Consider the following 9,502-nt stretch of genomic DNA (forward strand, 5'->3'; position numbering starts at 1 on the left):
TGCTGGTAGAGAAACACCATCCTCCTCTCATGTTGACTCACCCTGCTGGTAGAGAAACACCATCCTCCTCTCATGTTGACTCACCCTGCTGGTAGAGAAACACCATCCTCCTCTCTCTCATGTTGACTCACCCTGCTGGTAGAGAAACACCATCCTCCTCTCCATGTTGACTCACCCTGCTGGTAGAGAAACACCATCCTCCTCTCTCATGTTGACTCACCCTGCTGGTAGAGAAACACCATCCTCCTCTCTCATGTTGACTCACCCTGCTGGTAGAGAAACACCATCCTCCTCTCTCTCATGTTGACTCACCCTGCTGGTAGAGAAACACCATCCTCCTCTCTCTCATGTTGACTCACCCTGCTGGTAGAGAAACACCATCCTCCTCTCATGTTGACTCACCCTGCTGGTAGAGAAACACCATCCTCCTCTCTCTCATGTTGACTCACCCTGCTGGTAGAGAAACACCATCCTCCTCTCATGTTGACTCACCCTGCTGGTAGAGAAACACCATCCTCCTCTCTCTCATGTTGACTCACCCTGCTGGTAGAGAAACACCATCCTCCTCTCTCATGTTGACTCACCCTGCTGGTAGAGAAACACCATCCTCCTCTCTCATGTTGACTCACCCTGCTGGTAGAGAAACACCATCCTCCTCTCATGTTGACTCACCCTGCTGGTAGAGAAACACCATCCTCCTCTCATGTTGACTCACCCTGCTGGTAGAGAAACACCATCCTCCTCTCATGTTGACTCACCCTGCTGGTAGAGAAACACCATCCTCCTCTCTCTCATGTTGACTCACCCTGCTGGTAGAGAAACACCATCCTCCTCTCTCTCATGTTGACTCACCCTGCTGGTAGAGAAACACCATCCTCCTCTCATGTTGACTCACCCTGCTGGTAGAGAAACACCATCCTCCTCTCTCATGTTGACTCACCCTGCTGGTAGAGAAACACCATCCTCCTCTCTCTCATGTTGACTCACCCTGCTGGTAGAGAAACACCATCCTCCTCTCTCTCATGTTGACTCACCCTGCTGGTAGAGAAACACCATCCTCCTCTCATGTTGACTCACCCTGCTGGTAGAGAAACACCATCCTCCTCTCATGTTGACTCACCCTGCTGGTAGAGAAACACCATCCTCCTCTCTCTCATGTTGACTCACCCTGCTGGTAGAGAAACACCATCCTCCTCTCATGTTGACTCACCCTGCTGGTAGAGAAACACCATCCTCCTCTCTCTCATGTTGACTCACCCTGCTGGTAGAGAAACACCATCCTCCTCTCATGTTGACTCACCCTGCTGGTAGAGAAACACCATCCTCCTCTCATGTTGACTCACCCTGCTGGTAGAGAAACACCATCCTCCTCTCTCTCATGTTGACTCACCCTACTGGTAGAGAAACACCATCCTCCTCTCATGTTGACTCACCCTGCTGGTAGAGAAACACCATCCTCCTCTCATGTTGACTCACCCTGCTGGTAGAGAAACACCATCCTCCTCTCTCTCATGTTGACTCACCCTGCTGGTAGAGAAACACCATCCTCCTCTCATGTTGACTCACCCTGCTGGTAGAGAAACACCATCCTCCTCTCTCTCATGTTGACTCACCCTGCTGGTAGAGAAACACCATCCTCCTCTCTCTCATGTTGACTCACCCTGCTGGTAGAGAAACACCATCCTCCTCTCATGTTGACTCACCCTGCTGGTAGAGAAACACCATCCTCCTCTCATGTTGACTCACCCTGCTGGTAGAGAAACACCATCCTCCTCTCATGTTGACTCACCCTGCTGGTAGAGAAACACCATCCTCCTCTCATGTTGACTCACCCTGCTGGTAGAGAAACACCATCCTCCTCTCTCTCATGTTGACTCACCCTGCTGGTAGAGAAACACCATCCTCCTCTCTCTCATGTTGACTCACCCTGCTGGTAGAGAAACACCATCCTCCTCTCTCTCATGTTGACTCACCCTGCTGGTAGAGAAACACCATCCTCCTCTCTCTCATGTTGACTCACCCTGCTGGTAGAGAAACACCATCCTCCTCTCATGTTGACTCACCCTGCTGGTAGAGAAACACCATCCTCCTCTCCATGTTGACTCACCCTGCTGGTAGAGAAACACCATCCTCCTCTCATGTTGACTCACCCTGCTGGTAGAGAAACACCATCCTCTCTCTCTCATGTTGACTCACCCTCCTGGTAGAGAAACACCATCCTCCTCTCATGTTGACTCACCCTGCTGGTAGAGAAACACCATCCTCCTCTCTCTCATGTTGACTCACCCTGCTGGTAGAGAAACACCATCCTCCTCTCATATTGACTCACCCTGCTGGTAGAGAAACACCATCCTCCTCTCATGTTGACTCACCCTGCTGGTAGAGAAACACCATCCTCCTCTCATGTTGACTCACCCTGCTGGTAGAGAAACACCATCCTCCTCTCTCTCATGTTGACTCACCCTGCTGGTAGAGAAACACCATCCTCCTCTCTCTCATGTCGACTCACCCTGCTGGTAGAGAAACACCATCCTCCTCTCTCTCATGTTGACTCACCCTGCTGGTAGAGAAACACCATCCTCCTCTCTCTCATGTTGACTCACCCTGCTGGTAGAGAAACACCATCCTCCTCTCTCTCATGTTGACTCACCCTGCTGGTAGAGAAACACCATCCTCCTCTCCATGTTGACTCACCCTGCTGGTAGAGAAACACCATCCTCCTCTCTCTCATGTTGACTCACCCTGCTGGTAGAGAAACACCATCCTCCTCTCATGTTGACTCACCCTGCTGGTAGAGAAACACCATCCTCCTCTCTCTCATGTTGACTCACCCTGCTGGTAGAGAAACACCATCCTCCTCTCATGTTGACTCACCCTGCTGGTAGAGAAACACCATCCTCCTCTCTCTCATGTTGACTCACCCTGCTGGTAGAGAAACACCATCCTCCTCTCTCTCATGTTGACTCACCCTGCTGGTAGAGAAACACCATCCTCCTCTCATGTTGACTCACCCTGCTGGTAGAGAAACACCATCCTCCTCTCATGTTGACTCACCCTGCTGGTAGAGAAACACCATCCTCCTCTCATGTTGACTCACCCTGCTGGTAGAGAAACACCATCCTCCTCTCATGTTGACTCACCCTGCTGGTAGACAAACACCATCCTCCTCTCTCTCATGTTGACTCACCCTGCTGGTAGAGAAACACCATCCTCCTCTCATGTTGACTCACCCTGCTGGTAGAGAAACACCATCCTCCTCTCTCATGTTGACTCACCCTGCTGGTAGAGAAACACCATCCTCCTCTCTCTCATGTTGACTCACCCTGCTGGTAGAGAAACACCATCCTCCTCTCTCTCATGTTGACTCACCCTGCTGGTAGAGAAACACCATCCTCCTCTCATGTTGACTCACCCTGCTGGTAGAGAAACACCATCCTCCTCTCTCTCATGTTGACTCACCCTGCTGGTAGAGAAACACCATCCTCCTCTCTCTCATGTTGACTCACCCTGCTGGTAGAGAAACACCATCCTCCTCTCATGTTGACTCACCCTGCTGGTAGAGAAACACCATCCTCCTCTCATGTTGACTCACCCTGCTGGTAGAGAAACACCATCCTCCTCTCATGTTGACTCACCCTACTGGTAGAGAAACACCATCCTCCTCTCTCTCATGTTGACTCACCCTGCTGGTAGAGAAACACCACCCTCCTCTCTATGTTGACTCACCCTGCTGGTAGAGAAACACCATCCTCCTCTCATGTTGACTCACCCTGCTGGTAGAGAAACACCATCCTCCTCTCTCTCATGTTGACTCACCCTGCTGGTAGAGAAACACCATCCTCCTCTCATGTTGACTCACCCTGCTGGTAGAGAAACACCATCCTCCTCTCTCTCATGTTGACTCACCCTGCTGGTAGAGAAACACCATCCTCCTCTCATGTTGACTCACCCTGCTGGTAGAGAAACACCATCCTCCTCTCATGTTGACTCACCCTGCTGGTAGAGAAACACCATCCTCCTCTCATGTTGACTCACCCTGCTGGTAGAGAAACACCATCCTCCTCTCATGTTGACTCACCCTACTGGTAGAGAAACACCATCCTCCTCTCTCTCATGTTGACTCACCCTGCTGGTAGAGAAACACCATCCTCCTCTCTCTCATGTTGACTCACCCTGCTGGTAGAGAAACACCATCCTCCTCTCTCTCATGTTGACTCACCCTGCTGGTAGTGAAACACCATCCTCCTCTCTCTCATGTTGACTCACCCTACTGGTAGAGAAACACCATCCTCCTCTCTCTCATGTTGACTCACCCTGCTGGTAGAGAAACACCATCCTCCTCTCATGTTGACTCACCCTGCTGGTAGAGAAACACCATCCTCCTCTCATGTTGACTCACCCTGCTGGTAGAGAAACACCATCCTCCTCTCTCTCATGTTGACTCACCCTGCTGGTAGAGAAACACCATCCTCCTCTCATGTTGACTCACCCTGCTGGTAGAGAAACACCATCCTCCTCTCATGTTGACTCACCCTGCTGGTAGAGAAACACCATCCTCCTCTCTCTCATGTTGACTCACCCTGCTGGTAGAGAAACACCATCCTCCTCTCATGTTGACTCACCCTGCTGGTAGAGAAACACCATCCTCCTCTCATATTGACTCACCCTGCTGGTAGAGAAACACCATCCTCCTCTCATGTTGACTCACCCTGCTGGTAGAGAAACACCATCCTCCTCTCATGTTGACTCACCCTGCTGGTAGAGAAACACCATCCTCCTCTCATGTTGACTCACCCTGCTGGTAGAGAAACACCATCCTCCTCTCATGTTGACTCACCCTGCTGGTAGAGAAACACCATCCTCCTCTCATGTTGACTCACCCTGCTGGTAGAGAAACACCATCCTCCTCTCATGTTGACTCACCCTGCTGGTAGAGAAACACCATCCTCCTCTCATGTTGACTCACCCTGCTGGTAGAGAAACACCATCCTCCTCTCATGTTGACTCACCCTGCTGGTAGAGAAACACCATCCTCCTCTCTCTCATGTTGACTCACCCTGCTGGTAGAGAAACACCATCCTCCTCTCTCTCATGTTGACTCACCCTGCTGGTAGAGAAACACCATCCTCCTCTCATGTTGACTCACCCTGCTGGTAGTGAAACACCATCCTCCTCTCTCTCATGTTGACTCACCCTGCTGGTAGAGAAACACCATACTCCTCTCTCTCATGTTGACTCACCCTGCTGGTAGAGAAACACCATCCTCCTCTCTCTCATGTTGACTCACCCTCCTGGTAGAGAAACACCATCCTCCTCTCATGTTGACTCACCCTGCTGGTAGAGAAACACCATCCTCCTCTCTCTCATGTTGACTCACCCTGCTGGTAGAGAAACACCATCCTCCTCTCTATGTTGACTCACCCTGCTGGTAGAGAAACACCATCCTCCTCTCTCATGTTGACTCACCCTGCTGGTAGAGAAACACCATCCTCCTCTCATGTTGACTCACCCTGCTGGTAGAGAAACACCATCCTCCTCTCTCTCATGTTGACTCACCCTGCTGGTAGAGAAACACCATCCTCCTCTCCTCATGTCGACTCACCCTGCTGGTAGAGAAACACCATCCTCCTCTCTCTCATGTTGACTCACCCTGCTGGTAGAGAAACACCATCCTCCTCTCATGTTGACTCACCCTGCTGGTAGAGAAACACCATCCTCCTCTCATGTTGACTCACCCTGCTGGTAGAGAAACACCATCCTCCTCTCTCTCATGTTGACTCACCCTGCTGGTAGAGAAACACCATCCTCCTCTCATGTTGACTCACCCTGCTGGTAGAGAAACACCATCCTCCTCTCATGTTGACTCACCCTGCTGGTAGAGAAACACCATCCTCCTCTCATGTTGACTCACCCTGCTGGTAGTGAAACACCATCCTCCTCTCATGTTGACTCACCCTGCTGGTAGAGAAACACCATCCTCCTCTCATGTTGACTCACCCTGCTGGTAGAGAAACACCATCCTCCTCTCTCTCATGTTGACTCACCCTGCTGGTAGAGAAACACCATCCTCCTCTCTCTCATGTTGACTCACCCTGCTGGTAGAGAAACACCATCCTCCTCTCTCTCATGTTGACTCACCCTGCTGGTAGAGAAACACCATCCTCCTCTCATGTTGACTCACCCTGCTGGTAGAGAAACACCATCCTCCTCTCTCTCATGTTGACTCACCCTGCTGGTAGAGAAACACCATCCTCCTCTCATGTTGACTCACCCTGCTGGTAGAGAAACACCATCCTCCTCTCTCTCATGTTGACTCACCCTGCTGGTAGAGAAACACCATCCTCCTCTCTCATGTTGACTCACCCTACTGGTAGAGAAACACCATCCTCCTCTCTCTCATGTTGACTCACCCTGCTGGTAGAGAAACACCATCCTCCTCTCTCTCATGTTGACTCACCCTGCTGGTAGAGAAACACCATCCTCCTCTCATGTTGACTCACCCTACTGGTAGAGAAACACCATCCTCCTCTCTCTCATGTTGACTCACCCTGCTGGTAGAGAAACACCATCCTCCTCTCTCTCATGTTGACTCACCCTGCTGGTAGAGAAACACCATCTTCCTCTCTCTCATGTTGACTCACCCTACTGGTGAGTCAACAGTTCACACTTATAATATATTTTTGTGCTAGTCTACCTGGCTAAAATGCTTGCTCGCTAGCCTAACTTCCTTTCATTGCCAACGTTAGCTAGTTAACATTAGCCTTCTACATCTAGCTACATATTGATCTTCCATCCTTTTAGGCCAGGGGCACAACAATGTAAGAATTAATGGTTTGATCAGAGTCGCTGTTATAATCATTGGCCAGTACGGAGAATTATGTAAAACTATTAGACCAAATGCCTATCTCCTAGCTAGCCACCGGAATACAGATTACTGTTTTCGGTGACAAGCCACATTTTTTCAGCCTCCTGAGGTTGAAGAGGCGCTGTTGCACCTTCTTCACCACACTGTCTGTGTGTGTTTACCATTTCAGTTTGTCGGTGATATGTACACCGAGGAACTTAAAACTTTCCATCTTCTCCATAGCTGTCCCGTCATTGTGGATAGGGGGGCTGCTCCCTCTGCTGTTTCCTGAAGTCCACCATCATCTTTTGTTTTCCTGACACCACACTCCCAGGGCCCTCACCTCCTCCCTGTAGGCTGTCTCGTCGTTGTTGGTAATCAAGCCTACCACTGTAGTGTCGTCTGCAAACTTGATGACTGAGTTGGAGGCGTGCATGGCCAAGCAGTCATGGGTGAACAGGGAGTACAGGAGAGGGCTGAGAAAGCACCCTTGTGGGGCCCCAGTGGTGAGGATCAGCGGGGTGGAGATGTTGTTACCTACCCTCACCACCTGGGGGCGGCCTTTCAGGATTCCATATGGGGTTGAATGCTGAGCTGTAGTCAATGAACAGCATTTTTACACAGGTATTCCTCTTGTCTAGATGGGATAGAGCAGTGTGCAGTGTGATGGCGATTGCGTCGTCTGTGGACCTATTGGTGCGGTAAGAAAATTGGAGTCGGTCTTGTGTGACAGGTAGGGTGGAGGTGATATGGTCCTTGACTAGTCTCTCAAAGCACTTCATGATGACAGAAGTGAGTGCAATGGGGCGATAGTCATTTAGTTCAGTTACCATTGCTTTCTTGGGAACAGGAACAATGGTGGTGTTCTTGAAGCATTTGGGGACAGCAGACTCTATGGTTTCTGGTTAGGGAAGGTTTTAATAGTCACAGTGGGTACAACATCTCCTATACACATCCTTACATCCTAACCCCGGCCCGCTAGCTGTCTGAATCGCTGTGTCTCCGGCCCGCTGAGCTACTCACTGGACCCCTATGATCACTCGGCTACGCATGCATCTCCCTAATGTCAATATGCCTTGTCCATTGCTGTTTGGTTAGTGATTATTGCCTTATTTCACTGTAGAGCCTCTAGCCCTGCTCAATATGCCTTAGCTAACCCTTTAGTTCCACCTCCCACACATGCAGTGACCTCACCTGGTTTAAATGATGTTTCTAGAGACAATATCTCTCTCATCGTCACTCAATGCCTAGGTTTACCTCCACTGTATTCACATCCTACCATTCCTTTGTCTGTACATTATGCCTTGAATCTATTCTACCGTGCCCAGAAATCTGCTCCTTTTACTCTCTGTTCCGAACACACTAGACGACCAGTTATTTTAGCCTTTAGCTGTACCCTTATCCTACTCCTCCTCTGTTCCTCTGGTGATGTAGAGGTTAACCCAGGCCCTGCAGCGCCTAGCTCCACTCCTATTCCCCAGGCGCTCTCATTTGTTGACTTCTGTAACCGTAAAAGCCTTGGTTTCATGCATGTTAACATTAGAAGCCTCCTCCCTTAGTTTGTTTTATGCACTTCTTTAGCACACTCTGCCAACCCGGATGTCCTAGCCGTGTCTGAATCCTGGCTTAGGAAGACCACCAAAAACCCTGAAATTTCCATCCCTAACTATAACATTTTCCGACAAGATAGAACTGCCAAAGGGGGCGGAGTTGCAATCTACTGCAGAGATTGCCTGCAGAGTTCTGTCTTACTATCCAGGTCTGTAACCAAACAATTTGAGCTTTTACTTTTAAAAATCCACCTTTCCAGAAACAAGTCTCTTACCGTTGCCGCTTGCTATAGATCACCCTCTGCCCCCAGCTGTGCACTGGACACCATATGTGAATTGATTGCCCCCCCCCATCTTTCTTCAGAGCTCTTGCTGTTAGGTGACCTAAACTGAGACCTGCTTAACACCCTGGCCATCCTACAATCTATGCTTGATGCCGTCAATCTCACACAAATTATTAATGAACCTAAAAGGTACAACCCCAAATCAGTAAACACGGGCACCCTCATAGATATCATCCTAACCAACCTGCACTCCAAATACACCTCTGCTGTCTTCAACCAGGATCTCAGCAATCACTGCCTTATTGCCTGCGTCCATAATGGGTCTGCGGTCAAACGACCACCCCTCATCACTGTCAAACGCTCCCTAAAACACTTCAGCGAGCAGGCCTTTCTAATCGACCTGGCCCGTGTATCCTGGAATGATTTTGACCTCATTCCGTCAGTAGAGGATGCCTGGTTATTCTTTAAAAGTGCCTTCCTCACCATCTTAAATAAGAATGCCCTATTCAAAAAAAATTGAACCATGAACAGATATAGCCTGTGGTTCACTCCAGACCTGACTGCTCTTGACCAGCACAAAATATCCTGTGGCGTTCTGCATTAGCATCAAACAGCCCCCGTGATATGGAACTTTTCAGGGAAGTCAGGAACCAATATACACAGGCAGTTAGGAAAGCTAAGTCTAGCTTTTTCAAACAGAAATTTTCATCCTGTAGCACAAACTCCAAAAAGTTCTGGGACACTGTAAAGTCCATGAAGAATAAGAGCACTCCTCCAAGCTGCCCACTGCACTGAGGCTAGGAAACACTGTCACCACCGATAAA

The sequence above is a fragment of the Salmo salar genome, chromosome ssa15 (assembly GCF_905237065.1).
Source record: "Salmo salar chromosome ssa15, Ssal_v3.1, whole genome shotgun sequence".
NCBI classification, from domain to species: Eukaryota; Metazoa; Chordata; class Actinopteri; order Salmoniformes; family Salmonidae; genus Salmo; species Salmo salar.